This window comes from Phaenicophaeus curvirostris, chromosome 7 (assembly GCF_032191515.1).
Source record: "Phaenicophaeus curvirostris isolate KB17595 chromosome 7, BPBGC_Pcur_1.0, whole genome shotgun sequence".
In the NCBI taxonomy this organism is placed as follows: domain Eukaryota; kingdom Metazoa; phylum Chordata; class Aves; order Cuculiformes; family Cuculidae; genus Phaenicophaeus; species Phaenicophaeus curvirostris.
Window position 1 is genome coordinate 12,369,994 of NC_091398.1, and position 27,112 is coordinate 12,397,105.

General features: G+C 55.9%; 23 non-coding genes across 23 annotated transcripts; 12 read left to right on the forward strand and 11 right to left on the reverse strand.

The window, feature by feature from the left end:
• Positions 1-8,962: 8,962 nt before the first annotated feature.
• On the forward strand, positions 8,963-9,034 carry TRNAP-CGG (transfer RNA proline (anticodon CGG)). Its single transcript has one exon. It is a non-coding gene; the product is annotated as a tRNA-Pro (tRNA).
• A 383-nt stretch (positions 9,035-9,417) lies between these two features.
• On the reverse strand, positions 9,418-9,489 carry TRNAA-UGC (transfer RNA alanine (anticodon UGC)). The gene has a single exon. It is a non-coding gene; the product is annotated as a tRNA-Ala (tRNA).
• Positions 9,490-9,715: 226 nt separating this feature from the next.
• TRNAP-AGG (transfer RNA proline (anticodon AGG)) lies at positions 9,716-9,787 on the forward strand. The gene has a single exon. It is a non-coding gene; the product is annotated as a tRNA-Pro (tRNA).
• Positions 9,788-10,505: 718 nt separating this feature from the next.
• On the forward strand, positions 10,506-10,577 carry TRNAA-CGC (transfer RNA alanine (anticodon CGC)). Its single transcript has one exon. It is a non-coding gene; the product is annotated as a tRNA-Ala (tRNA).
• Positions 10,578-11,402: 825 nt separating this feature from the next.
• On the forward strand, positions 11,403-11,474 carry TRNAP-UGG (transfer RNA proline (anticodon UGG)). Its single transcript has one exon. It is a non-coding gene; the product is annotated as a tRNA-Pro (tRNA).
• A 383-nt stretch (positions 11,475-11,857) lies between these two features.
• Positions 11,858-11,929, reverse strand: TRNAA-UGC (transfer RNA alanine (anticodon UGC)). Its single transcript has one exon. It is a non-coding gene; the product is annotated as a tRNA-Ala (tRNA).
• A 244-nt stretch (positions 11,930-12,173) lies between these two features.
• Positions 12,174-12,245, forward strand: TRNAP-AGG (transfer RNA proline (anticodon AGG)). Its single transcript has one exon. It is a non-coding gene; the product is annotated as a tRNA-Pro (tRNA).
• A 272-nt stretch (positions 12,246-12,517) lies between these two features.
• TRNAA-UGC (transfer RNA alanine (anticodon UGC)) lies at positions 12,518-12,589 on the forward strand. Its single transcript has one exon. It is a non-coding gene; the product is annotated as a tRNA-Ala (tRNA).
• A 271-nt stretch (positions 12,590-12,860) lies between these two features.
• On the forward strand, positions 12,861-12,942 carry TRNAS-UGA (transfer RNA serine (anticodon UGA)). The gene has a single exon. It is a non-coding gene; the product is annotated as a tRNA-Ser (tRNA).
• A 910-nt stretch (positions 12,943-13,852) lies between these two features.
• Positions 13,853-13,924, reverse strand: TRNAA-CGC (transfer RNA alanine (anticodon CGC)). Its single transcript has one exon. It is a non-coding gene; the product is annotated as a tRNA-Ala (tRNA).
• A 279-nt stretch (positions 13,925-14,203) lies between these two features.
• On the forward strand, positions 14,204-14,275 carry TRNAA-UGC (transfer RNA alanine (anticodon UGC)). Its single transcript has one exon. It is a non-coding gene; the product is annotated as a tRNA-Ala (tRNA).
• Positions 14,276-14,599: 324 nt separating this feature from the next.
• TRNAP-AGG (transfer RNA proline (anticodon AGG)) lies at positions 14,600-14,671 on the reverse strand. Its single transcript has one exon. It is a non-coding gene; the product is annotated as a tRNA-Pro (tRNA).
• A 432-nt stretch (positions 14,672-15,103) lies between these two features.
• On the reverse strand, positions 15,104-15,185 carry TRNAS-CGA (transfer RNA serine (anticodon CGA)). The gene has a single exon. It is a non-coding gene; the product is annotated as a tRNA-Ser (tRNA).
• A 247-nt stretch (positions 15,186-15,432) lies between these two features.
• On the forward strand, positions 15,433-15,504 carry TRNAP-AGG (transfer RNA proline (anticodon AGG)). Its single transcript has one exon. It is a non-coding gene; the product is annotated as a tRNA-Pro (tRNA).
• A 324-nt stretch (positions 15,505-15,828) lies between these two features.
• On the reverse strand, positions 15,829-15,900 carry TRNAA-UGC (transfer RNA alanine (anticodon UGC)). The gene has a single exon. It is a non-coding gene; the product is annotated as a tRNA-Ala (tRNA).
• Positions 15,901-16,172: 272 nt separating this feature from the next.
• Positions 16,173-16,244, reverse strand: TRNAP-AGG (transfer RNA proline (anticodon AGG)). Its single transcript has one exon. It is a non-coding gene; the product is annotated as a tRNA-Pro (tRNA).
• A 243-nt stretch (positions 16,245-16,487) lies between these two features.
• Positions 16,488-16,559, forward strand: TRNAA-UGC (transfer RNA alanine (anticodon UGC)). The gene has a single exon. It is a non-coding gene; the product is annotated as a tRNA-Ala (tRNA).
• Positions 16,560-17,805: 1,246 nt separating this feature from the next.
• On the reverse strand, positions 17,806-17,887 carry TRNAS-CGA (transfer RNA serine (anticodon CGA)). Its single transcript has one exon. It is a non-coding gene; the product is annotated as a tRNA-Ser (tRNA).
• Positions 17,888-20,962: 3,075 nt separating this feature from the next.
• On the reverse strand, positions 20,963-21,044 carry TRNAS-GCU (transfer RNA serine (anticodon GCU)). The gene has a single exon. It is a non-coding gene; the product is annotated as a tRNA-Ser (tRNA).
• A 906-nt stretch (positions 21,045-21,950) lies between these two features.
• On the reverse strand, positions 21,951-22,032 carry TRNAS-GCU (transfer RNA serine (anticodon GCU)). The gene has a single exon. It is a non-coding gene; the product is annotated as a tRNA-Ser (tRNA).
• Positions 22,033-24,071: 2,039 nt separating this feature from the next.
• TRNAM-CAU (transfer RNA methionine (anticodon CAU)) lies at positions 24,072-24,144 on the reverse strand. Its single transcript has one exon. It is a non-coding gene; the product is annotated as a tRNA-Met (tRNA).
• A 1,484-nt stretch (positions 24,145-25,628) lies between these two features.
• Positions 25,629-25,710, forward strand: TRNAS-GCU (transfer RNA serine (anticodon GCU)). The gene has a single exon. It is a non-coding gene; the product is annotated as a tRNA-Ser (tRNA).
• A 905-nt stretch (positions 25,711-26,615) lies between these two features.
• On the forward strand, positions 26,616-26,697 carry TRNAS-GCU (transfer RNA serine (anticodon GCU)). Its single transcript has one exon. It is a non-coding gene; the product is annotated as a tRNA-Ser (tRNA).
• The last annotated feature ends 415 nt before the right edge of the window (positions 26,698-27,112 follow it).

The window sequence follows — 27,112 nt, forward strand, 5'->3', positions numbered from 1 at the left end:
ACTTAGCAAAATTAGTCAGTTTTAGTGTGCATCACCTTCAGGGGTGGACTCCAGAGTCCATGATTACTTTGCTTTTAAAATCTGATATGCCTTCCAAGCAGAATTCATACTTCAAGCATAAGGAATGATAACAAAATAAATGGCAAAATCCCCTAAATGGATCCAAAAAGCAGAACAATTTGCTCATGCTGGGCTAGGTCAGTCCCCATGTCTGCATCCACAGCACCTGGGCAGCTGGGGCAGGAGAAATGCCCTCCAGCATTTTTCTCCCAGCCATGCGTGGTTCCCAGCACCCTCATTCCTGCAGCCCCCTTGTTTTTCCTGACATCAATGAGACCACTGTGACATGGGTTACCTACAGATGTGTGTTTCTCACATTCAGCCTAAATCCCCAAGCTCACCTCAGGTGCAATGGGGAGCTGATTCAGTTGTGCTTGGAGGAGAGTGGGAAGCGATGCACTGGGCTTGTGCCTGCCCTAAATTCTGCTGAAATCTTCTCCTGCATAAGACCTAAAATGCACTTTGGCCTTAGGAAGCAAGGTAATTAATGCTTGTAGCCCTAATCATTTCAGTCTCACTCAGTATTAAATAGAAACAAACCATGACAGATCAAAGAGGGAACTGTTTAATCAGCCAGGGGAGATTTCCAGGAGAAAAATGCCAGTTGTTGGGGAGTCTCAGGAGGAAGGTATGTGCCTGCTCCCTGAGGGGCTGGGGCACCCTATAAAACCCTGAGCAGCACCCAGCAGCACCATCTGCTCCCAGCCACTCCTGCCACCTCCACCGCCTGGGTAAGTCGGGACAGCCTGTCTCTTTCTCCCCAGCGAGCTATTGCTTTCACCACTGCCTTTGCCTGGTCCTCCGCAAGCCTTCAAGGTTTGTTATCTGCCTCCCTTCTCTCTATGGAGGATGTCGAGGAAGGGTTTATTTCAGCTGCAAAATAAGGAGTCGAGGTTCAAAGTGCAAGGTGTTGGGGGATGCAGGGCTTGTGAAATCCCTAACCACACAGCTGGGTCCATCCTGCATGGTTTTCCTTGATGAAGAGATAGTAAAGAATAGCACATGTTCAGGTTGCAGGGATCAATGTGTCCCTGTTTACAGAAGGGCAGCAGAAGTCCTTTATATTTTATGTTGGGATAAATCAGCTCATGTTAAGTCCAGCTTGCTCAAGTTGTACTGATTAAAGTGGGTTTTGCTACAACTAGATGTGTCTCAGGGAGCATTTCACCTGCTGAAGGCTTGCTGTCAGCGTGTAGGCACGCAGCACGTGGGACTGGGTCTGCACTCAGTGCTTTCTGCACCTGGTGCCTCCAGCTTCCACACAAAAATAGCTCAAACCAAACTCCTCACCTCCTCCTGGCTACTTTATGGGATGAGGGAAGGGGGAAGCCAGCTCCTGCCCATTTGTAAAGCCTTCCTATGGGTTTCTCACCCATCCAAACTCACCCTCCAGCTAGCTCTCCCACATGTCTTATTATGGGATTCACTGCATGAGGGCTTAGCAGGAATGGATCAGCCTCTGTCTTACATTTACAGCCTTGCGTCTGGCTTTCAGGTGTGTATCCTTGCCAAGCGATGTCCTGCTACGACTTGTGCCTGCCCTCCTCCTGTGGTCCCCGGCCACTGGCCACCAGCTGCAACCAGCCCTGCTTCCGCCGCTGCGGGGACTCCACTGCTGTCATCCAGCCCCCCACCGTTGTGGTCACCCTGCCTGGGCCCATCCTCAGCTCATACCCGCAAAACACAACGGTGGGGTCCACAGCATCAGCGGCAGTTGGGAGCTACCTCCGGTGCTGCGGCGTCCCTGTGACCTCCGGCAGTGCCCGGGGGCTGGGGAAGTCAGGACTGCTGTGCCTGGGCAGCGGGCTGTAGGGTGTCCCTGGCGGCACCCTCCTCCTGCCAATATCAGCAGAGCAGCTGCGTCAGGAAGGACAAATGAAGCACAGGACCAAGACTGGGGAAGAGGACTAAGGAAATGTCCATGGGTTTCCCTGGAAGAAAGGAGCCATGCAAGCTGTCTGTGCCTTTGTATACCTTTGTTTCGCTAAGCCTTACTTTGTATTTCCATGTAGGTGTCACACCCTGTGGTGCTGCACGGCATTTGCTGCTGGCTGGGCAAAAATGCTTTTAGCAGGCTGTAGACAGAAGATGGTAGTCATGGAGTGGTGGGGTAGAAGAACCTTGTAGGAATGAGCTTGATCCAGAGTGAGGTTTATCCATATCTTTACCAAGTGCTGGAAATGTACTTCTTGTATTCTGAACTTGTTTATTCTCCTTCTCATTAAAGCCATGCTACATCATAGCCCAAGTCTCGTGTTCCATGTGCCTCTGGTTGGGGCTGGGGCAGGGGTTAACCTGCTCTGGAGGCAACTTGTTGGTGTGGGGGAGGTCTCTTTTTTTGTCTGAAATGAGAGTTTCTGGTGCTTAGCTCCACACTGGGCTGGACTAAATGTGTGATTTGCTGTGACCAGCCCAAAGACCACTTTCTCAAGCTGGAAACCTCCTCTGCTGCCCCATAGCATGTGCCTGCTTAGGAAGGACTTCTCACAGAAGCAGACTTGTTGCCTGTTCCCTCAAGGAGGTGAGAACACAAAAGTTTCGTATTTTAAAATGGCATTTGCCCTGTGTTTTCCAGTAATGCTTTGGGTGCTAAGAAGGATGGCTGTAAGATCAGGAAAAAAATAAAAAACAGAAGTGGGCTTCTTGAGAGATGCTCCTTTGAATGGTCATCCTACGCTCAACTCATCCAATATTTTATAGGTGACCATGAAGAGTAAAATACTCCTAAGATACACCAGGTCAAAACCAGATCTCAAGCATTAGACTCTTTATTCTTATTCTTTTCAACAGCATGTGGCAAAAATAGGCCTTATAGAAGTAAGTATGTATCGACTCAGACCTAAATATACCAGGTGCCAGCAAGGTGTATGATGTATCTTCACTGGGCTGTACCTCCTAACAAAGCAGCAGAAACATTTTGTTCTGCGCTGCTGTGTGCACACATAAACATGCATATGTACAGGTGTGACATTTCCCTTGAGTGATCCCTGTGAATAATCACATGAGCTGTATACTCCCATGTCCCCAGTGCTAGCTCAGTACTATGGCTCAGGGCATGGCATCCCAACCTGGATACAGGTGCACTTTGTCCAGCAGCCTGTGCCCAGAGTAGCATCCCTGATCCTGCAGAGAAAGAGGGGTGCCTGCACCATGAAACGTGGCACAGGAGTACCCAGATTTCCTCTGGACACACAGGCAATTTGGGAGCCCAGATTTGCTGAGACTTGTGGCTGAGCACTGGTTGATAAGAGATCAATCCTAACATTTCTCATAGACACCAAGTGCAAGGGACACTTAAACCTGTCGTCGTGCCATCAGGAAAGACATATAGACATAATAATAAGGACATGAAGACGAAACTATAATTTCCCATGTGCTCCAGATACAGATGCAAGAGCAACAGCCATGTCGACACTCAGCAGGGAGGTTTGCTGTATTGCTGAGTGGAGAGACCTGCAGCTCCCACATGTGAGATCTTGTCAGTGGAGGATAAGGATAATCCCATTCTAGACCCAGCCAGAGCAGATCAAGCTCCATACTGATGTCTTCCCAAAGACTGTAACTGAATGCAGGTGTCTCTGGAAAAAGATGTCAAGCACTGGGTAAAGTATCTTTTTATGATTCTGTGTGTCATCAAGCAAGCAAACCTTTTCCATCTGATTGGAAGGAGGAAGAAGAGTCCTCCACGGGTATTCTTTCATACCTTAAGCAATTTCTAAGTGTGACAATTTGCATAAAGATTATGAGGGATTATACTGAGCTTGAAAGCATGTTGGTCTTCAAAAGGCTTTGACTAAGCTTAACTAGTTCTATTGCTCAGGAGATCTTCACAAATGTGAAAATGAGAAAATTTATGTGACAATTGCTTAGCAATGACAGTACCAGGAGAAGAGAGGTGTGGTTTCACATGCCTCTTCCAAGGATTGCTCAGGTATTGTTACTCCAGAAATCGTCTGTGGAGATAGGATGCAAAATTCTCCTGAACACTGCAATCATGAAAAGGAGTTCCAGGCATTAGTCAACAGGAACCCTTGAGAAACTGTCCTCAGGGACCGGAGAGCAGAACAGAAGAGTTGGCAGATCTTTAAGGAAACTTTCCATGCAGAACAAGAGCTCTTGATCTCCAGACGTAAGAAATCAGGAAAAGAAGTCAAGAGACCAGCATGGCTGGGTCAAGACCTGCTAGTCAAACTAAAGGTCAAGAAGGAAATACATAGGCAGGGGCAAGTATCCTGGGAAGAGTATAGGGATGCTGCCTGGTTGTGTAGGGATGGGGTCAGGAAGGCCAAGGCAAAGCTGGAGCAGCACTTCACAAGGGATGCAAAGAATAATAAGAAGGGCTTCTATAAGTATCTCAGCCAGAAAAGGAAGGTTAAAGAAAGTGTAGGCCCCGATGAACACAACTGGCAATTTGGTAACAATGGGCTAGGAGAAGGCTGAGGTATTCAATTTTTTGCTTCAGTCTTCTCTGGTAATTACTCTTCCCACACCTCTCTGGTAGTTGCACCACAAGGCAAAGGCAGGGAGAGCAAAACCTTTCCCACTGTAAGAGAAGATCAGGTTTGTAACCACCAGAGGAACTTGAATATTTGTAAGTCTATGGGACCTGACAAGATGCATCCCAGAGTCCTGCGGAAATTGGCTGATGTGACTACAAACCACTCTCTGTGATATTTAAAAAGTCATAGCAGTGACGCAAAGTCCTTGGTGAATTGAAAAAGGAAAACATTGCACCCGTTCTTAAAAAGAGCAGAAAGAAAGACCCTAGGAAGTACCGACCTGCCAGCCTCACCTCTGTGCCTGGGAAGATCATGGAACAGATCCTCCTAGAGGCACATGGAGGACAGGGAGGTGATTTGAGGCAGCCCACATAGCTTCACCAAGGGCAAGTTCTGCCTGACCAACCTAGTGGCTTTCTATGATGGGGTGACAACATTAGTGGATACAGGAAAAGCAGTGGATGTGATCTATCAGGACTTCTGTAAAGCCTTTGACACAGTCAGGAAATTTGCAGATGACACCAAGCTGAGCGATGCAGCAGATTCACTTGAGGGACAGGATGCCATCCAGAGGGACCTGGACAAGTTTAAGAAGTGGTCCCATGTAAGCATCATAAGGTTCAACAAGGCCAAGTGCAAAGTCCTGCACCTGGGTTAGGGCAACCCCTAGTATCGATACAGGCCAGGGCATGAGGGCATTGAGAGCAGCCCTGCAGAGAAGGGCTTGGGGGTACTGATGGATGAAAAGCTGGACATGAGCCAGCAATGTCAGCTCGCAGCCTGGAAGGCCGGCCTTGTGGGTTGTGTAACCCACAAGGGCTGCATCAAAAGAAGCATGGCCAGCAGGGCAAGGGAGGGGATTCCGTCCACCATCTCTGGTGAGAGCCCCCCCTGGAGCCCTGCATCCAGCTCTGGAGCCCTCAGAACAGGAAAGACAGGAACCTCTTGAAGTAAGTCCAGAGGAGGCCGTGAAGATGATCAGAGGGCTGGAACATTTCTATGAGGAAAGGCTGAGAGAGTTGGGGTTGTCCAGCCTGGAGAAGGCTCTAGGAAGACATTATAGCAGCCTTACAGTACTTTAAGTGGGGTTAGAAGAATGATGAAAACAAACTTTTTAGCAGGGCCTGATGCAATAGGACAAGGAACAATGATTTTAAACTAAGGGAGAGGAGACTCAGATTTGAAACAAGGAAGAAATTTTTTACACTGAGGGTGGTGAAACACTGACAGAGGTTGTCCAGAGAGGTGGTGGATGCCCCATGCCTGGAAATATTCCAGGTCAGGTCAGAGAAATCTCTGAGCAACCTGATCAAGTTGAAGATCACCCTGGTTCCTGCAGGTGGGCTGGACTGGTTGACCCGTAAAGGTCCCTTCCAACCCAAACCATTCTATGATTCCATGTTTCTATGAAAACCATTGATTTTCCATCAAAAACTTCTCTAGAAAGCTGTAGGCGTCTGCAGCTTGTGTAGCTGTCTTCCACCGATATGCTGCATGGGAGAGTCGTGGATGAAGCAAAGGGGAAAGAATAGTGACATTTTCATGCAGGTTTCACAGAATGACTCCACTGGTAAGGTTATACAGATATTTTTACTGAAGATGCAGTGTCTCAAAGGAAACTAAAATCCACACAGGTCTTTGATTTGACTTGAAAATTGTGATGCCTTACTGCAGACAGTGTTGGGGAAGTGAAGATCTCAGTGCCCTGCGGGGCTCCCTGTCCTAAGGGATCTGGCACCCTGTCTCCTACGTGACTCCTGGCTGGAAGCTGTGCCGTCCTGGCTCCCAGCTCAGGAGCCGTCCTGAATTCATTCCACTATGTTTCACCCCCAGACAAGGCTTGCCCAGGGCAGTACACCACAGACCTGCTGATCAGACCCTAAAATACAGGTTCCTGCAAAGACAATGCAGTCAGTGTCCCTCATGAGAAACAGGGAACTACATACCAAGACTGAGATGAAAAATAATGCTTAGGGGGCGAAAGGATGCACATGGAGAGAAACAGCTGGGTCCTGGGTTTTGATCCCAGCATTGCCTACTTATGGTTTTCAAAAGCAACAGAAGCATTTTTCAGAAAAGCCTTGAGCATAGACCAGGTGCAACACTTTGGCCATGTCTATGTCTATTTGGTTAATTTTGAGACCCCACCTGGAATACTGTGTCCAGCTCTGGAGCCCTCGGCACAAGAAAGGCACAGAGCTGTTAAAGTGAGACCATGAGTCCAGAAGGCCATGAAAATGATCAGAGGGATGGAATACCTCTCCTGTGAAGAAAGGCTGAGAGAACTGGAGTTGTTCAGACTGGAGGAGAGAAGGCTCTGGCAGACCCTATTGTGCCTTTGCAGTACTTACAGGCATGTTAAAAGAATGATGGGGACTGATGAGATGGGGAAGAAGGATGAAGTCATGGTTTGAGTTAGAACAGATGGAGCAGCCTAGAGAGTTGTCACGGAAAAGGGAAGACTGGTGTGAATAGCAAGTGTGCGGGACCATCAAAAGTGGAAACCTCATGGGATTGAGGGATTCATGGTGGCTGGATGATTACTGGGACAACAAGATCCCAGCACATCCATCTCTGGCTACTCTGCCCATCCAGATGAGAAGACAGAAATCCCGTTGAGACAGATGCACTGCCTGTGCATTTGGTGGGTTGCAAAAGGTGTACCTTACCCCAGCACCCGGGTGCCAAGCTGAGGGCAATGCCAGGAGGGTGAGCAGGTCTCAAGAGCCACCATCCCTCATTCTCCTGTCTGGGGTGAGAACTCCTGGCCAGAGCATTTGGGGACACTCATCCTGGAGCCAGCCAGGGGGAGAGACAGAGCCCCTTGCACTGGGAGCCTGCAAGTATGGCAGACTGAGATGGAACTTGTTCGCCAGTAAAAATCTCCACCCTTGCCCACCACAGCCTTGTGATATAGTTTCCTACAGAAGCAGAGAGGGCACCTAATCTTGGGCTTTCTGAAAGAGAGAGGAAGTGGCTTCATGGCTGGGATATGAACGAGGAGAGGGCACCACAGAGGCACCCACGAGCAACCTCAGGGCAGGAGCTTGCCACAGTTTTGTGGGACACCCTCCCAGCTGCACAAGGGCCTTGCACCAGCCTGGGGAGCCAGACAGGCAATGGCTCCAATAAGGGCTCTGGTTCTTCCCCAAGGCTGGAAAACACATAAAGCAGGAAAATAACAGGCCACCCATACGTGTGAGTCACAGGGAAAGACGCATGCAAATCAAAAGTCATTGGCATCCCAGTCTGGCCCTCCTGGTGCTACCCGTGGCAGCGGGGCTTGCAAGGCTTGCATCTCAGTGAGCCCAAAGCCTCGTTGGTTCCACCAGCATCATGCCTCACCCTGAGCCCAGATCATCACCAGACACCACCCTTGGCTGTCCCACACCCCACTTCTCTGAGCTTCTCCCTCAGGGGAGGGCAGCCCTCAGAAAGAGATAGGGATGAGTGCAGTGAAAGCAGAGACCAAATCCTAACAGTTTACAAGGTGCTGGGAGTGAAATACTTGCGGATGTCTGTTTGAAGTTCAAGAATTGTTCAATTAAATATTCCAAGGCTGTTAATTCATATTTGCTGAGAATTAGGTATCTGCATGTTTCCCAAAGAAGGGAAGGGTGATGTGGTTCTTGCTGCATGAAGTGGCTGGTGTTGGAACTGGATATGTGAGGCTGAAGGAGCCAGGCAGCTGCAATGGGTTATGTGACCTGGAAACCCCAGGGTGCAGCTCTCCCCCTGCCTGCTCCTCCCAACTCTTCCATCATCTGCAGGGCATGGGAAAGGGGTGAGGCTTGCATGCACTGCCTGTGGCTGATCCTTCCTCCTGGTTCCCCCAGGCAAGCTCACAGGGTTTGGATATGCATCAGGGAGGGAACCCTTACTCCAGCACAGACTGCAGTGCAACATAATTATCATGGGAGGCTTGCTCTGAGCAGCCCGTCTGAAAATCATCTCTTTACCCTGTTTCTCCTGCAGCTGTCCTGTGCCCCCAGCAGCCGGGGCTTGCACAGCAATTTGGTTTCCTACCCCAGCACAGCTATAGGCTGTGTCCAGAAAAAAAACCTCCCTGTCCTGCCCCAGGGCTACCCTCCCAATTCTGACCCCAGTGGTACCTGTGGGAGCCCTGACACCAGCACCCTGCTAAACCCGTGGCTGAGACCTCCTGGGGGCTGGGGAAAAAAAGAAGAGTCAGGGGAATTTGCCAATAATCTGGTATTTACAGGTCCTCTGCCTTGTCCCAAAGCCACACCAGCACTGGTGAGGCAGGGAGATTGTTAGCTGTGGGACCATGGGAAATGGGTCTCTGAGAGGTAGTAACAGGAGATGGAGGCACCCAGGAGCCAGCACCCTGTGCCCAGTGCCATCGAACACGAGGACCAGGGGCAGGGAAGCTGTTTTGACTCGGCTCGTTGGTCTAGGGGTATGATTCTCGCTTCGGGTGCGAGAGGTCCCGGGTTCAACTCCCGGACGAGCCCTCCTTTTGGACAAACACCCCGACTGGGGCCACGGCACCATGGCAAAAGCGGCCACGCCGAGGGCAGCGATGCCAGCACAGCAGGGTCTGTGCCCCATCCTGCCTGGGCACCTTTCCGTGGCCAGGAGGGACCCAGGAGCTGGCAGGGAGTGGCAGATGGAGGAACGGGTGGCAAAGGGCGGCCGAGGCCCCACTGGGCACTGCAGAGCAGAGCGGGTACAGCCAGCGGCGTGTGCCCAAGGCTCTATTTTGGACACCACTGGTGTCCCCCAGTCCTGGGCCAGCTGTGCCCTCAGGCAGCCACGGGGCTTGTCTGGGGAGCCTGGGGAGATCTGCCAGCCCCACGACTGGCAGGGAGGGGTCTGTGGGGAGGCAAAAAGGATGTGGAGATGCTAGGGGTTGAACCCAGGGCCTCTTACATGCAAAGCAAGCGCTCTCCCGCTGAGCTACATCCCCTGCCCACTGGTCCCTGCTGCCCCCCGTGCTCCAGCTGCCCCACGGCCACTGGGGCCATGGCGGTTTGGGGCTGGGGCCACCTCCAAGCACCAGCACCTCATCCTGGGCACGGAGAGAGGGACTTGCCAGCTCCAGGCTCCAACAGGGGGAAAAGGCAGCACCAGCCGCTCTCACCAGCCCCCAGACTTGTGGGGCAGAGATGGGGGTGCAATGGGGTGCAGCATGTGGCTCGTTGGTCTAGGGGTATGATTCTCGCTTAGGGTGCGAGAGGTCCCGGGTTCAACTCCCGGACGAGCCCTCCTTTTGCACAGACACCTTCCTCGGCTGGCACGTGGCACCATGGCAAGAGCAGGACACGAGGGGGGCAGTGGTGCCGGCCCAGTGGAGCCCGTGCCACGTCCTGGCTGGGTGCATCCCTGGGGCAGGAGGGACCCCCAAGAGCTGGCAGCAAGGTACTGCTGATGCATGGGCGATGGAGCTCAGCAGGAGAATTTTGCTGTGCATATAGGAGGTCCTGGGTTTAAGACCCAGCATCTCCAGATCCTTTTGCCTTCCCAGCCCCCCTCCCTGCTACCTGTGGGGACCACAGAGCCCTCTAGAAAATCCCTGGGGCTGCTTCCCAGTATCCACAGTCTATGAGTGTCCTGGGTGAAAGCAACAGACTTATTTGCCCCCCTAGTCACAAAATGGGGGGTGGGGGCAGACAGGCTTGGGGTGCAAAAACATTACAGCACCCTGGCTCGTTGGTCTAGGGGTATGCTTCTCACTCTGGGTAGGAATGGATCTAGATTCAATTTCCAGGCAAGTTCTCCTTTTGGGACAACCCCTGCTTTGGAGACTGCATCCCCACTGCTTTCTGCAGAGCAAGTACAGGAGGGTCAGCCCTGGCTTCAAATGGCACCCGTGTGCTGTGGCCATAGGCTTTCTCTTTCAGCTGACACTGGGTTTAGCAAGCTTGGATGCTGGGGCTGTGTGGCCCGGGTCAGTACCCACTGCGTGGGCATCCCCCTCAGCAGGGGGATGTAGCTCAGCGGGAGAGCGCTTGCTTCGCATGTAAGAGGCCCTGGGTTCAACCCCCAGCATCTCCAGCTTTTCCTCCCTGAAAACTTCCTGTAGGAAACATTCCCTTTCTGGCTACAAGCAACGTCCCCAAAGTTGATCCCTGTCGCACTCTGGGGTTTCTCCATCTTGCTCCCTGGAATCCCTCTGGCTGTTTCCGTTCCCAGCCACCTGCCTGTGCCCCTGGGCAAAACTGCCCAGCAAGAATCTGGTGTCACCTTGGTTCCCCTCTGCAGCCCCCACTGCCTTGACAGCTGCTTCCCCGCCCAGCAGGGACAAGCCATGGCCAGGGCTCAGACCCAGCTCTTTGCCCACCAAGCAGCGGGCAGCACCTCGCTCCCAGAAGCGGTGGCACCATCCCAGATGGAATGTGGCCGAGCTGTTGAGGCCACCCAGCAGCATCACCCCCTCCATGCTCATCCCCGCAGGGGCCATGCTGAGCAGTGGATGACCCTGGCGAGCAGAGTGGGGCTGAATTCCCTGAACAAATTGATGCCCAGGGGACACCAGGGCAGGTTTTGTGGGAGCCAAGACAGAGGGAGTCAGAGGTGAACAAGGAGACCCACAATGCTCCCGCTGGTGGCTGTGATGGCCCTGGTGATGGAGGGTTACAGGTTCCACCAAGAGTCTCCAAGTTTTGCAGTTCTGGGGTAGGTGGGAAAGTGGCATTTTCCTGGGATGCTGAGTGGGCTCCCCTGCATCGCCCTGTGCCTGGGGCCAGGGAAGGTTTGGGAGCTGATGGCCAAAGAGCAGAAAGGATGGAGCGGGCAATGCCCTAGGGCAGACACCCCAGGCACTGAGCATGGCTTGGGGTGATGGGACGGGACGTGGGATGGATCACAACTGGGCGCCCTGGCTCGTTGGTCTAGGGGTATGATTCTCGCTTTGGGTGCGAGAGGTCCCGGGTTCAACTCCCGGACGAGCCCTCCTTTTGGACAAACACCCTGACTGGGGCCACGGCACCATGGCAAAAGCGGCCACACCGAGGGCAGCGATGCCAGCACAGCAGGGTCTGTGCCCCATCCTGCCTGGGCGCCTTTCCGTGGCCAGGAGGGACCCAGGAGCTGGCAGGGAGTGGCAGATGGAGGAACGGGTGGCAAAGGGCGGCCGAGGCCCCACTGGGCACTGCAGAGCAGAGCGGGTACAGCCAGCAGCGTGTGCCCAAGGCTCTATTTTGGACACCACTGGTGTCCCCCAGTCCTGGGCCAGACGAGCCCTCAGGCAGCCACGGGGCTTGTCTGGGGAGCCTGGGGAGATCTGCCAGCCCCACGACTGGCAGGGAGGGGTCTGTGGGGAGGCAAAAAGGATGTGGAGATGCTGGGGGTTGAACCCAGGGCCTCTTACATGCAAAGCAAGCGCTCTCCCGCTGAGCTACATCCCCTGCCCGTGGGCAGCCCCATGCCCACTGGTCCCCGCTGCCCCCCGTGCTCCAGCTGCCCCACGGCCACTGGGGCCATGGCGGTTTGGGGCTGGGGCCACCTCCAAGCACCAGCACCTCATCCTGGGCACGGAGAGAGGGACTTGCCAGCTCCAGGCTCCAACAGGGGGAAAAGGCAGCACCAGCTACTCCCACCAACCCCCAGACTTGTGGGGCAGAGATGGGGGTGCAATGGGGTGCAGCACGTGGCTCGTTGGTCTAGGGGTATGATTCTCGCTTAGGGTGCGAGAGGTCCCGGGTTCAACTCCCGGACGAGCCCTCCTTTTGCACAGACACCTTCCTCGGCTGGCGCGTGGCACCATGGCAAGAGCAGGACATGAGGGGGGCAGTGGTGCCAGCCCAGTGGGGCCCGTGCCACGTCCTGGCTGGGTGCATCCCTGGGGCAGGAGGGACCCCCAAGAGCTGGCAGTGTGTGCCCCAAGGGTCTGGTTTGGGGTCAGGGCCCTTGGGGCACAGCAAGGTGAGCAGGGGTCAGGGGGGCAGCGTTGGGCTGAGGGGACTCACCCAGGCCCCCACCCCTGCCCACAGTGAGGGGATGTAGCTCAGCGGGAGAGCGCTTGCTTTGCATGTAGGAGGCCCTGGGTTCAACCCCCAGCATCTCCACATCCTTTTCCTCCAAATTTGTGGTCTTCCAGGCCATCCTTGGAGGATGCTTCCCTTTGATACCTGCCCTGTGGCCGGGCTCTGCTGCACCTGGATTTTCTTCCCAGCCCTTGGGAAATGTTTCCCTTTTCCCAATCCCAGCACATGTCCGTAATGTGCTGCCCAGGGGTACTGGTTCTATCCAGATGGGCCCTCAGGCTGGGGGGCATTTTCTCCCCAGAGGCTGACCCCAGGGCAAAGGGAGGTTGTCCTGCCCAGAAAGATGCCAGGGGCTGTGATGGCCGAGGGGTGAAGGCGTTGGACTTGAAATCCAATAGGGTTTCCCTGCGCAGGTTCGAATCCTGCTCACAGCGACAGATTTTACTGATGGCTGGATGGGGTCGGAGGTCCAGGGCCACCCCATCCCATAAAAGACAATGGCTTGATATCAGTGGGAGAGGGCACTACCCTCCTCATGTACTGGACACTGGTGGGCATGTAGCACCATGTGTTCAGCTCCTGGACAAGCTCCCCTTTTGGGCACCCACCGTACAGCACAACCTTGTGGTGACGGGGGATGGACAGGGCGATGCTGCCCTGCGCACACGGCCTCAGCAGCTTGGCCACATTCCCACTGATGAGAAGGTCCCTCCACCGCCAGGAGCGAGGGGCTGCCTGGTGGGCAAAGAGCCAGGGCTGAGCCCTGCCCAGGCTTATCCACGTTTGGTGGGGAAGGAGCTGTTGGGTCAGCAGGACCAAGCTGCCACCATGTTCTGTCTGGGCAGCTCTGCCCAGGTATGTGGTCAGGGTGCAGGCATAGAGACTCCTTTGGGTATGCCTTGTAGAGGTAGACTGTAGCGATTAAGGCACAGACCCTGTTGATGAGGCAACGAGCAAGATCAACTTTATTGAAAGGATCCAAGCCTTCTATATCCAGTAAGAGCAATCCCAGTGAATTTCCACCTGTGAGAATCCTGCAGTACAACAAGAGAGTGCAACCCCCTATTTTCCACAGATGTGCCCCTAATCTTCATGTTTTCAATCTAGTGCATTCTTTTGTTATTAACTCACGGGTCTTAATAAAGATTCCAAGGTCTCAACAAGAGAGCAAGCATGAGAACATCAGCTGTTTGTTCTGTGCTTGCTGCTAATATTGCAGGTATACCAAGTCACCCGCCGCTTGCCCCAGCATACACGCAATACTGGAATCTTTTTATGCCTGCAGTAGACACAGAGTTTATCACTACTGGCTGGTGGAGGAGGCAGATTTGAGGAAACAAAAGCTGGAGATGCTGGGGATTGAACCCAGGGCCTCTTACATGCGAAGCAAGCGCTCTCCCACTGAGCTACATCCCCTTCTTCAAGGCTTATTGCAGCCAGAGGTCCTGCTAGCTGCCCTGCCCCGTGGCAAGAGCAGGACATGAGGCGGGCTGTGGTGCTGGCCCAGTGGGGCCCGTGCCACGTCCTGGCTGGGTGCATCCCTGGGGCAGGAGGGACCCCCAAGAGCTGGCAGTGTGTGCCCCAAGGGTCTGGTTTGGGGTCAGGGCCCTTGGGGCACAGCAAGGTGAGCAGGGGTCAGGGGGGCAGCGTTGGGCTGAGGGGACTCACCCAGGCCCCCACCCCTGCCCACAGTGAGGGGATGTAGCTCAGCGGGAGAGCGCTTGCTTTGCATGTAAGAGGCCCTGGGTTCAACCCCCAGCATCTCCACATCCTTTTGCTTCCCACAGCCCCTCCCTGCTGGCTGCGGTTCTGCCACAGCTCCCAATCCCTCCCAAGAAAATCTCTGGGCTGCCTGCGGGCACGGCTGGCCTGGGATGATTCCCAGCATCCACAGGTTGTGGGAAATGCTCAGCGCCCTGTTCCTCCCCTGCTCGGGTGCTGTGGGGTGTGGGCCACCTTGTGTCCCCTACCCAGTGGGCTTGGGGAGAATGGTGCTCTTTGCAGGAACTGCTGTGCTGGGGAGGCCGCACATCCCCTGATCCAGGCATTGTCCCCTCAGGAGCTGTGCCTGCTGGTGAGTGCCCAAAAGGAGGGCTCGTCCGGGAGTTGAACCCGGGACCTCTCGCACCCTAAGCGAGAATCATACCCCTAGACCAACGAGCCAGGATGTGCAGGCTGCACCCAGCCCCCATCCTGTTCCCATGGCTCTGGACAACAGATACGCGAACCCGTGCTCATGGTGGTGTCTGCCCTCTCTGGCCATCAGGTCCCCTGGGATGAATCACAGACAATGATGGAAAGCCACTCAGCATCCCCAGAAAAAGGTTCACTGGCTTCGAGTCCACTCACCTTTCTGGCTGCTTCCTCACATCTCCTACATCTGCAAAACCTGGAAAAACATGGAGCAGCCTGTGCTCCTCCTGCCTTGGGTCCATCACAGCACTGCTGGGGCCTCAGCCAGGGAGCAGGTTCTGTGGCGCAGGAGATGCCAGGGAGGAGGTGCAGGGCTGGAGCTGACCTGGATCCCAGTGCGTTCTGTCCCCTGCGGCCCCCAGGACACCCAGCGAGGTCTTTAGAGCAGCAGGTAAAATCACACGCTGTGAGCAGGATTCGAACCTGCGCAGGGAAACCCTATTGGATTTCGAGTCCAACGCCTTCACCTCTCGGCCATCACAGCCCAGCCTGGGGCACTGGAGGGGGCACCTGCGCCCCTGGGCTCCCCTGGGCACCTGCTTTCCTGGGAAGCGAGGGAGTCTCCGGGTTGGCGGGTGCGTCCCTGCACACACGCTCAGCCCAGCTCTGCTCCCCGGGCTCTGGCAGCACGGCCGGTGCCCAAAGAGCAGCTGGTGGGGCCGTGGGTCCCTGGGTGGCACTGCCCCCTCTGCACCTGCCACAGTGGGGGCGCCCAGGCAGCTGGGCACCCTGGCTCGTTGGTCTAGGGGTATGATTCTCGCTTAGGGTGCGAGAGGTCCCGGGTTCAACTCCCGGACGAGCCCTCCTTTTGGGCACTCACCAGCAGGCACAGCTCCTGAGGGGACAATGCCTGGATCAGGGGATGTGCGGCCTCCCCAGCACAGCAGTTCCTGCAAAGAGCACCATTCTCCCCAAGCCCACTGGGTAGGGGACACAAGGTGGCCCACACCCCACAGCACCCGAGCAGGGGAGGAACAGGGCACTGAGCATTTCCCACAACCTGTGGATGCTGGGAATCATCCCAGGCCAGCCGTGCCCGCAGGCAGCCCAGAGATTTTCTTGGGAGGGATTGGGAGCTGTGGCAGAACCGCAGCCAGCAGGGAGGGGCTGTGGGAAGCAAAAGGATGTGGAGATGCTGGGGGTTGAACCCAGGGCCTCTTACATGCAAAGCAAGCGCTCTCCCGCTGAGCTACATCCCCTCACTGTGGGCAGGGGTGGGGGCCTGGGTGAGTCCCCTCAGCCCAACGCTGCCCCCCTGACCCCTGCTCACCTTGCTGTGCCCCAAGGGCCCTGACCCCAAACCAGACCCTTGGGGCACACACTGCCAGCTCTTGGGGGTCCCTCCTGCCCCAGGGATGCACCCAGCCAGGACGTGGCACGGGCCCCACTGGGCCGGCACCGCTGCCCTCCTCCTGGCCTGCTCTTGCCATGGTGCCACACGCCAGCCGAGGAAGGTGTCTGTGCAAAAGGAGGGCTCGTCCGGGAGTTGAACCCGGGACCTCTCGCACCCTAAGCGAGAATCATACCCCTAGACCAACGAGCCACGTGCTGCACCCCATTGCACCCCCATCTCTGCCCCACAAGTCTGGGGGCTGGTGAGAGCGGCTGGTGCTGCCTTTTCCCCCTGTTGGAGCCTGGAGCTGGCAAGTCCCTCTCTCCGTGCCCAGGATGAGGTGCTGGTGCTTGGAGGTGCCCCAGCCCCAAACCGCCATGGCCCCAGTGGCCGTGGGGCAGCTGGAGCACGGGGGGCAGCAGGGACCAGTGGGCATGGGGCTGCCCATAGGCAGGGGATGTAGCTCAGCGGGAGAGCGCTTGCTTTGCATGTAAGAGGCCCTGGGTTCAACCCCCAGCATCTCCACATCCTTTTTGCCTCCCCACAGATCCCTCCCTGCCAGTCGTGGGGCTGGCAGATCTCCCCATGCTCCCCAGACAAGCCCCGTGGCTGCCTGAGGGCTCGTCTGGCCCAGGACTGGGGGGACACCAGTGGTGCACAGTGGACACTGTAGAGCCCATGTCCCATGCCCTCCGCAAGAGAGGGAGCTGCCCCACTTGCCCTGCGCAGCCCAAAGCTGTAGGGACTGGTAGAGGGAACAAAGAGACAAAATCCCACAGCCGACCTGAAATGAGCTCTGTGCTCCCCAGGCAAAGCAGGACAGGCTTTAGCCCAAAGAGGGGACTCCTCTGGGAGTCAGAGCACCTGAAAGTGATGATGCCAGAAGTAGTGTTATAAAAGGTGAAATAAGTTGATTTAAACTAAGGTAGAGTTGTTTCATCTAAGTGATTGCATTTTTTTTAAGTTAGACAGAATATCCCTCTGATAGCATGTTTTCTTTCAAGCAGTGTTGTCCTAGACACCATTCATTCTTTGAAGATGATAATGTCTTGTGTTCAGTATGGTCTGCACTGAACAGATAGATGTCTCTTCTATAGTCACCTCTGTTTCAAGTCTCTCCTGTTGCAAATGCAGGGTCATGCAGGGAGCTAGAGCCAGGTCCAAATTAGCAAGAGATTCAACTGTTGTGAAGTAATAATAACATTAAAATTAGACCTTGGAAAGTAATTAAATATGCATGAGATTTCTGGGAACACTGATCCCTATGCATGTAAGTGGGAAATATACTCTGTAACAGCTCTCATCTCGCTGTACATGATTGATGGAGGTCACTCTCTTGTGTTGCCCAGGCCTGATAAAGGATGCTTGCTTTCTAAAACTCCAAAATGAGTCTTAGAGAGTTTATTTGCTGTCATTTTCAGTATTAGTGGAATCACTCTCCAAGCCTGCATTGGACTCTCCACCTAGGCCACTTGGCCCTGGGCACAGTGTGTGTCTCAGCTGGCCCACGGCCCTCTAGTAAAAACATCTGCAGATAAAACCACAGCTGACGCTCCATGGCTGTGAGTCCCCAGTCGCTCTGGGATTGGAGGGGAGGATTTAATTTGGCCCCAGGACAAGTGATCCATGGGATCCATGACACTCTCCCCTGTTGCCTCAATGTCCAGGTGCTGCCAGGGAGCAGGTCCCCTGGAGAAGGAGCTCTTTCCCAAGGGGGAGATGAGGTGCAGGGCTGGGGTTCCCAGCTCCCCCAGTGAGAGGTAAAATCACACGCTGTGAGCAGGATTCGAACCTGCGCAGGGAAACCCTATTGGATTTCGAGTCCAACGCCTTCACCTCTCGGCCATCACAGCCCAGCCCAGGGCACTGGAGGGGGCACCTGCGCCTCTGGGCTCCCCTGGGCACCTGCTTTCCTGGGAAGCAAGGGAGTCTCGGGTTGGCAAGGGGTTGGCAGGTGCATCCCTGCACACACGCTCAGCCCTGCTCTGCTCCCCGGGCTCTGGCAGCACAGCCGGTGCCCAAAGAGCAGCTGGTGGGGCTGCGGGTCCCTGGGTGGCACTGCCCCACACACACCAGGCACAGCGGGGGCACCCAGGCAGCTGGGCACCCTGGCTCGTTGGTCTAGGGGTATGATTCTCACTGAGGGTGCGAGAGGTCCCGGGTTCAACTCCTGGACGAGCCCTCCTTTTGGGCACCCACCACCCTGTTCCTGCCCAATCAATGCAGAGCTGATCTGGAACCCAGCTGTCAACTTTTATCCCCCGGGGACAACCTGCAGTTGCCTGGGTGTTGAGCTTTGTGTGACACACAGGAACGTCCCCTGTCTCCAGGGCCCCCACCCTGTGCCCAGGTCATTGGTTCTGCAGGGTGACTCTGGTGTCACAGTGGAATGGGGACAGAGGCTGGGCTGTGGCCATGGCACACCCCATGGTTGTGGCACCCTCCTGGACTGGGGGACACCCCACAGCTGTGGGGCAGGTGGGCGCCATGGCTCAGCTGGTTAAAACGCCTGTCTAGTAAGCAGGAGATCCTGGTTTTGCCTCCCAATGGTGCCTGGGCCCAGGGGCTGCTTTTCCTTCCTGACCCAATCTGGGGGTACTGCTGGGGGTCTCTGTCCTGCTCCACTCCAACTAGGGCTCCCCAATGACCCCTCTCCCTTCTGCTCTCTTGGGATTTCTGCCACTGCTCACAGCCTTTTAGGAGAGTCTGGCTGTGACCTCTCAGTTATCCTCTTTGTTGGGGTATGCATCCTTGTGTCCTGGCTGGGACAGCCACAGTCCCCTGCTTCTCTGCCCTGATTTGCCCCCATCTAACACCAAAGCTGCCCCTGTGCAGACTAGGTGCATAATTTGACCAAAAGCTTGCAGGATAGTACAGGGGCAGTCCTGGGTGTGCTGGGGAATATCTGGAAGTCTGGGTTGGGGCAGGAAGAACTTTGGAGGATATTTGGGAAGTGAGGGAGGTGTTCTGGAGCTGGCTGCAGCATTTGTGCAATGGTGGAGTCTGTTGGGACAAGGCAAGTTGCCCCCTGGGGGTACCAGGACTAAGGAATCTCCAAGTGGGTGGAAGGTCCTGGGAGAGGGGACTGGGCACAGGCTCTGCTGCAGAGCTGGGTCATGGGAACAGGGGCTCTTTGTTGGGTTTCTAGTGCTTGTTACAGGCAGCAGAAGAGATGCAGATAATTCAGGGCTGCGCCATCCCTCTTCAGCTCCTGTGCAGGATCTGTTGCATCTGGATGCTGCACAGCATCCTGGGGCACTGGCAGGGCACTGGTGCCTCTCCATGATGTGTCCATTGGAGCAGGCAATGTGGTTGCTGGTGGTAGGCACCTCATTGTTCAGGAGCCTGTGATGAAAACCTGGGTCCACAGCGTGCCCACCAGGCGTCCTTGATGGGAGGACCAGGGGCCCATCTAGGCAGGGGAGAGGGAGTACGGGCAGTGCTGTGGCCAGGGGATATACGAGGAGGGGGCAGCTGCAAAGGAGGGTCTCCAGCCAAGGGGAGGGGATGGGGACTGCCAAGGGCTCATCTGTCACTGAGGCTTGGCTGTGTAGCTGCCACTAGGGTCCCCTCCATGAGAGCGTACAGACGAATCCTGCTGAGTGTGTTGTCATCTTCCATCACCATCTGGGGCAGCTCTACCTTGTGAGGGAATGGAGGTCAGGTGTTAACTCCCTGCAGGAGCCAGGTCATGGGATCAGCTGTGGGCTCAGGCATGGAGGCTGCTCCTTAAAGCTGATGCCACTGGTGTAGGATACCTTGGGGCACATCTCCAGCCAGGCCTAGTCTCCCCAGGGTCACCTGTTCGACATGGTGATGACTGAGGCATTGCTCCCACCCAGGTCCCACTCCTGCCTCTGCCCTGCAGCATCTGCAGTCCCCTTGAGCAGCAGCAGGACCTGTCCCTGCTGCAGGGCTGCCCTGCCCACAGCTGGCCCACAGCATGACATCCACAAGGGATCCAGCTGCATCTGTTACCTTCCAAGGGTGCTGGGCTTCCCAGCCCTCTGACAGATCCGGGCACGCTGGGAAGGTAACAGAGATGACGGACAGGGGTCCCTCTTTGGGCACCTTGCCTAGGGAGAGACACTGGGCATCCTGGTGACAACCAGGGGCATCTTCCTCTCCCGCTCTCCGTTCCAACCGCATGCAAGATGGGATTGGCACTCTGCCTCTTGCTCGCTCTTTCTTATCTGTTAATTTTAACCAGGGCTGCCATTTATGTTCTCCATTTACTTGGAATTTTGGGGAAAAACCCAAGACTGCTTTCAGTTGTGTCAAATGTGTTTTGTTGCTAATAAATTTTTAGTGGCTTACAATGTGCTGTGACCTTGTTGCTGTACCTCTTGGTCCCGGACACGATCAGCTTGGGCAGGGAAGTGGTGGAGCAGGTCCAGAGAAGGCCACAGAAACGATTAAAGGGCTGGAGCAGCTCCCCTGTGAAGAGAGGCTGAGAGAGTTGGGGTTGTACAGCCCGGAGAGGAGGAGGCTCCGAGGAGACCTTATTACAGCCTTTCAGTACTGAAAGGGGGCTTAGAAGGAAGATCGGGGAAAACTTTGTAGCAGGACCTGCAGCAACAGGACAAGGGAGGCTTTAAACTAGGAGAAGCTTAGACAAGGTATTAGGAAGAGCTGTTTGATGCTGAGGGTGGTGAAACACTGGAACAGGGAGTGAATTCCTCATTGCTGGACATATTCCTGGTCTGGTTGGATGGAACTCTGAGCAACCTTGTGGTGTTAAAAGGTGCCCGTGCTCACTGCAGGGGGCGGGGTGGACTGAATGACTTTTAGGGTCCCTTCCAACCCAAAACATTCTGTGATTCTTAATCCCTCTTGGATGTGGATTTGCCCGCCTGTGGATGGGGATCCCAGTCCCGGGGTGCCCACGACCTCCTGCACCCGCAGCTCGGGGGCTTTGGCAAAAGTCCCGACGAGGGTGGGATTCGAACCCACGCGTGCAGAGCACAATGGATTAGCAGTCCATCGCCTTCACCACTCGGCCACCTCGTCCTGTGGGGCCTGGCCCCACCCCTGGTGAATCCGCGGGCTGAGCCCTGTGGCAGATCCCAAGGGAACGGAGATGCCGGACAGGGTCCCTCTCTGGGCAGCTGACCTAGGGAGAGACACTGGGCATCCTGGCAACAACCAGGGGCATCTCCCTCTCCCACTCTCAGCTCCCACCACATGCAAGATGGGAATAGCACTCTGCCTCTTGCTCACTCTTTCTTATCTGTTAATTTTAACAGATACGCTCACCAACACCTCCAATGGAAACGTCTTCCAGTCCTTCCTGTCCTCATTCCCCAAGGTGACCATTTCACGCTGTGCTGGTCCCAGTTTGCTCTCTGGTTGTGCCTTCCTCTTTCAGAGGGTTATCCTCCTACTGTGTAACAGCCAGTTTCTGCAGTAATTGCTCTTTTAAGGCTTTTGGAGTGGGGTTTTTTTTGCCGTGAGTCTTGGATCAGAGACTTCCAGATGCCTCCATGCCAGCACCTCACTGTCCTTTCAGATGCTTCTTCAACTGCATCTGCCTGGGCTCCATCATTCCCTCCCGCCCTCTCCTGTCCAAGACCAAACGCTACTGGAGGAGGAACCGGCTCAGCAACTGTGGTAATAAGATGTAGCGGTTTTAAAATGAAAGAGGGGAGATTGAGATTAGATTTTAGGAAGAAATGTTTTCTTGAGAGGGTGGTGAGGCCTTGGCCCAGGTTGCCCAGAGAAGTGGTGTCTGTCCCAGCCCTGCAGGTGTTGAAGGCCAGGTTGGAGGTGTCCCTGCCCAGGGCAGGGGCTGGAACTGGATGGGCTTTAAGGTCCCTTCCCACCCAAAGCATTCTGTGATTCCCTGTGGGAGAACGCAGTTGCCCTTGTGGGCCAGGCAGTTGCTACTGGATCCCCCCGAGGCTGCGGCAAAAGTCCCGACGAGGGTGGGATTCGAACCCACGCGTGCAGAGCACAATGGATTAGCAGTCCATCGCCTTCACCACTCGGCCACCTCGTCCCGCGAGCCTGGCCCCGCCCCTCGCGAACCGCAGCCGCCAGGGGTTGGGCTGGGGTTGGGGCTGGGCTGGGGCTGGGCTGCGCTGGGCTGGGCTGGGGTTGGGGCTGGGCTGGGGCTGGGGCTGGGCTGGGTTGGGGCTGGGCTGGGGCTGGGCTGGGGCTGGGCTGGGCTGGGGTTGGGGCTGGGCTGGGGCTGGGGCTGGGCTGGGTTGGGGCTGGGCTGGGGCTGGGCTGGGCTGGGGTTGGGGCTGGGCTGGGGTTGGGGCTGGGCTGGGGTTGGGGCTGGGCTGGGCTGGGCTGGGCTGGGGTTGGGGCTGGGCTGGGGCTGGGGCTGGGCTGGGTTGGGGCTGGGCTGGGCTGGGCTGGGGTTGGGGCTGGGCTGGGGTTGGGGCTGGGCTGGGGTTGGGGCTGGGCTGGGGTTGGGGCTGGGCTGGGCTGGGCTGGGGCGGGCTGGGGTTGGGGCTGGGCTGGGCTGGGCTGGGATGGGCTGGGGTTGGGGCTGGGCTGCGCTGGGCTGGGCTGGGGTTGGGGCTGGGCTGGGCTGGGCTGGGGTTGGGGCTGGGCTGGGGCTGGGCTGGGGCTGGGGCTGGGGCTGGGGTTGGGGCTGGGCTGGGGCTGGGGCTGGGCTGGGGCTGGGCTGGGAGGTCCTGAGCTGCAAACTGCAGACACGCACCCGCACGCACACATACGCTCAACTCCCCCCTTATAGCTGGGGTGTGCGGGGCTGACCAGGACGTGTGGGACTGTGCGGGACTGTGATGCCTGCGGTGGACGTTTTTTTACATCGCTCTCACGACTGGCAGCCACCAGGAGCTGAGCTGGGATGGGATGGAATGGGATGGGGCAGGGCAGGGCTGGGCATCTCCTACTGCAAAACAGAGCAGCAGACAAGCTTCCAAGAGTGAAGTGAGACTGGGTTCACCCTAAACAAAACTAGAGACGTAGGCCAGACCCTTGAGATCTCAAACACTTTAATGCCACAGAGCTCTCAAGCATCCTCCCCCTCATCTCTAGCATTTCCTCTTAGCAGCAGGACTTTCCTGATGTCTTCCCACAAGTGGGGGAGAAAGCCTCGTTTGGAATTCAAAATACTGCAAAATTAACATGTAATTGCTAAAGAGTAAATCTGGAAATCACCTAATATGTAATTCACATGTCGGGTCCAGGCTGCAAAATAAAGTGAACATAAGGGAGGGGGCACTAATAAACTAATTCCAAAGCCTCAACAGTGTTTTCTTTGGTAGAAGTAAATTTCACCATTCATAATGCTTTAAGAACCTCCCAAGCAATCAGTCTGAGAGCCAAGTAACCCCAGAGAAACAAAATCTGCATACTACCCTGTTTCTGCACACCCTGGTACATCAGATGTGCACAAACATGTTCTAGGAAGATGCCACATGCTGTTTTTCAGCCTTGTGTTGGCACTGCGCTTGTGGTAGAGTCCCTGAGCAACCTCCTTGGAGTTCGCTGAGCAAATGATGGCACAATGGGCAGCTGAATGCTGCTCCCCCAGGCAGTGCCAGCAGCCACCTCACCTCTCATGGCCTTGCCGGATCTCCTTCTGTGTGCGCAGCCGAGCTTGTTCCCACGAAAAAGGGAGACTGAAGTTCTTTAAATGCTCCTTGAAGAAGTACACACGAATCTGCCCATCTTCACTTACTGCTTCTGTGAAGAAAACCAAACCCAATATCTACTCTCAGAAATTTTTCCCCTTCAGATGAAAAACTTGGTATTAAAAAGACAGCTTGAGGGAAAATTTTGTGTTCACTTTCAATTAGCTTTAAGACATAACTTGCCTGTAAAAAGGAGCCTTCTTGGGCAGCTTTAGTGTTCGACAAATACCACATTACTGGGAAAAGTTGGAAAATCCTGCTTTGTCTTCATTTTAAAAATTCTGAAGTTCTTTAAATGCTCCTTGGGGAAGTACACACGAATCTGACTATCTCCACTTACTGCCCTGCCCCTCGCGAACTGCAGCCTCCAGGGGCTGAGCTGGGCAGCAAAATGAACCCAGCCCCCCACGGGGCAGAAAAGAACCTCTGCTCTCTCTGAGGCTCGAACTCAGGACCTTCAGATTATGAGACTGACGCGCTGCCTGCTGCGCTAAGAGAGCGATGGAAAGAACAGTCCACTGCAGGCATCACAGCCCACACAGTCCCACGCATCCTGGTCAGCCCCGCACACCCCAGCTATAAGGGGGGAGTTGAGCGTGTGTGTGCGTGCGTGCCTGTGCGTGTCAGCAGTTTGGAGCTCAGCCCCGCCCAGCCCCAGCCCAGCCCCAGCCCCAGCTCAGCCCAGCCCAGCCCCAGCCCAGCCCCAGCCCCAGCCCCAGCCCCAGCCCCATTATGAATGCATTATGAATGGTGAAATTTACTTCTACCAAAGAAAACACTTTTGAGGCTTTGGAATTAGTTTATTAGTGCCCCCTCCCTTATGTTCACTTTATTTTGCAGCCTGGACCCGACATGTGAATTACATATTAGGTGATTTCCAGATTTACTCTTTAGCAATTACATGTTAATTTTGCAGTATTTTGAATTCCAAACGAGGCTTTCTCCCCACTTGTGGGAAGACATCAGGAAAGTCCTGCTGCTAAGAGGAAATGCTAGAGATGAGGGGGAGGATGCTTGAGAGCTCTGTGGCATTAAAGTGTTTGAGATCTCAAGGGTCTGGCCTACGTCTCTAGTTTTGTTTAGGGTGAACCCAGTCTCACTTCACTCTTGGAAGCTTGTCTGCTGCTCTGTTTTGCAGTAGGAGATGCCCCAGCCCTGCCCTGCCCCATCCCATTCCATCCATCCCAGCTCAGCTCCTGGTGGCTGCCAGTCGTGAGAGCGATGTAAAAAAACGTCCACCGCAGGCATCACAGTCCCGCACAGTCCCACACGTCCTGGTCAGCCCGCACACCCCAGCTATAAGGGGGAGTTGAGCGTATGTGTGCGTGCGGGTGCGTGTCTGCAGTTTGCAGCTCAGGACCTCCCAGCCCAGCCCCAGCCCAGCCCCAGCCCCAGCCCAGCCCCAACCCCAGCCCCAGCCCCAGCCCAGCCCCAGCCCAGCCCCAACCCCAGCCCAGCCCAGCGCAGCCCAGCCCCAACCCAGCCCATCCCAGCCCAGCCCAGCCCAGCCCCAACCCCAGCCCGCCCAGCCCAGCCCAGCCCAGCCCAGCCCCAACCCCAGCCCAGCCCCAACCCCAGCCCAGCCCCAACCCCAGCCCAGCCCAGCCCAGCCCAGCCCCAACCCAGCCCAGCCCCAGCCCCAGCCCAGCCCCAACCCCAGCCCAGCCCAGCCCAGCCCAGCCGCCCAACCCCAGCCCAGCCCCAACCCCAGCCCAGCCCCAACCCCAGCCCAGCCCAGCCCCAGCCCAGCCCCAGCCCAGCCCAACCCAGCCCAGCCCCAGCCCCAGCCCAGCCCCAACCCCAGCCCAGCCCAGCCCCAGCCGAGCCCCAGCCCAGCCCCAGCCCAGCCCCAGCCCAGCCCCAACCCAGCCCAGCCCCAGCCCCAGCCCAGCCCCAACCCCAGCCCAGCCCAGCCCAGCCCAGCCCCAACCCCAGCCCAACCCCTGGCGGCTGCGGTTCGCGAGGGGCGGGGCCAGGCTCGCGGGACGAGGTGGCCGAGTGGTGAAGGCGATGGACTGCTAATCCATTGTGCTCTGCACACGTGGGTTCGAATCCCACCCTCGTCGGGACTTTTGCCGCAGCCTCGGGGGGATCCAGTAGCAACTGCCTGGCCCACAAGGGCAACTGCGTTCTCCCACAGGGAATCACAGAATGCTTTGGGTGGGAAGGGACCTTAAAGCCCATCCAGTTCCAGCCCCTGCCCTGGGCAGGGACACCTCCAACCTGGCCTTCAACACCTGCAGGGCTGGGACAGACACCACTTCTCTGGGCAACCTGGGCCAAGGCCTCACCACCCTCTCAAGAAAACATTTCTTCTAAAATCTAATCTCAATCTCCCCTCTTTCATTTTAAAACCGCTACATCTTATTACCACAGTTGCTGAGCCGGTTCCCTCCTCCAGTAGCGTTTGGTCTTGGACAGGAGAGGGCGGGAGGGAATGATGGAGCCCAGGCAGATGCAGTTGAAGAAGCATCTGAAAGGACAGTGAGGTGCTGGCATGGAGGCATCTGGAAGTCTCTGATCCAAGACTCACGGCAAAAAAAACCCCACTCCAAAAGCCTTAAAAGAGCAATTACTGCAGAAACTGGCTGTTACACAGTAGGAGGATAACCCTCTGAAAGAGGAAGGCACAACCAGAGAGCAAACTGGGACCAGCACAGCGTGAAATGGTCACCTTGGGGAATGAGGACAGGAAGGACTGGAAGACGTTTCCATTGGAGGTGTTGGTGAGCGTATCTGTTAAAATTAACAGATAAGAAAGAGTGAGCAAGAGGCAGAGTGCTATTCCCATCTTGCATGTGGTGGGAGCTGAGAGTGGGAGAGGAGATGCCCCTGGTTGTTGCCAGGATGCCCAGTGTCTCTCCCTAGGTCAGCTGCCCAGAGAGGGACCCTGTCCGGCATCTCCGTTCCCTTGGGATCTGCCACAGGGCTCAGCCCGCGGATTCACCAGGGGTGGGGCCAGGCCCCACAGGACGAGGTGGCCGAGTGGTGAAGGCGATGGACTGCTAATCCATTGTGCTCTGCACGCGTGGGTTCGAATCCCACCCTCGTCGGGACTTTTGCCAAAGCCCCCGAGCTGCGGGTGCAGGAGGTCGTGGGCACCCCGGGACTGGGATCCCCATCCACAGGCGGGCAAATCCACATCCAAGAGGGATTAAGAATCACAGAATGTTTTGGGTTGGAAGGGACCCTAAAAGTCATTCAGTCCACCCCGCCCCCTGCAGTGAGCACGGGCACCTTTTAACACCACAAGGTTGCTCAGAGTTCCATCAACCAGACCAGGATATGTCCAGCATGAGGAATTCACTCCCTGTTCCAGTGTTTCACCACCCTCAGCATCAAACAGCTCTTCTAATACCTTGTCTAAGCTTCTCCTAGTTTAAAGCCTCCTTGTCCTGTTGCTGCAGGTCCTGCTACAAAGTTTTCCCCGATCTTCCTTCTAAGCCCCCTTTCAGTACTGAAAGGCTG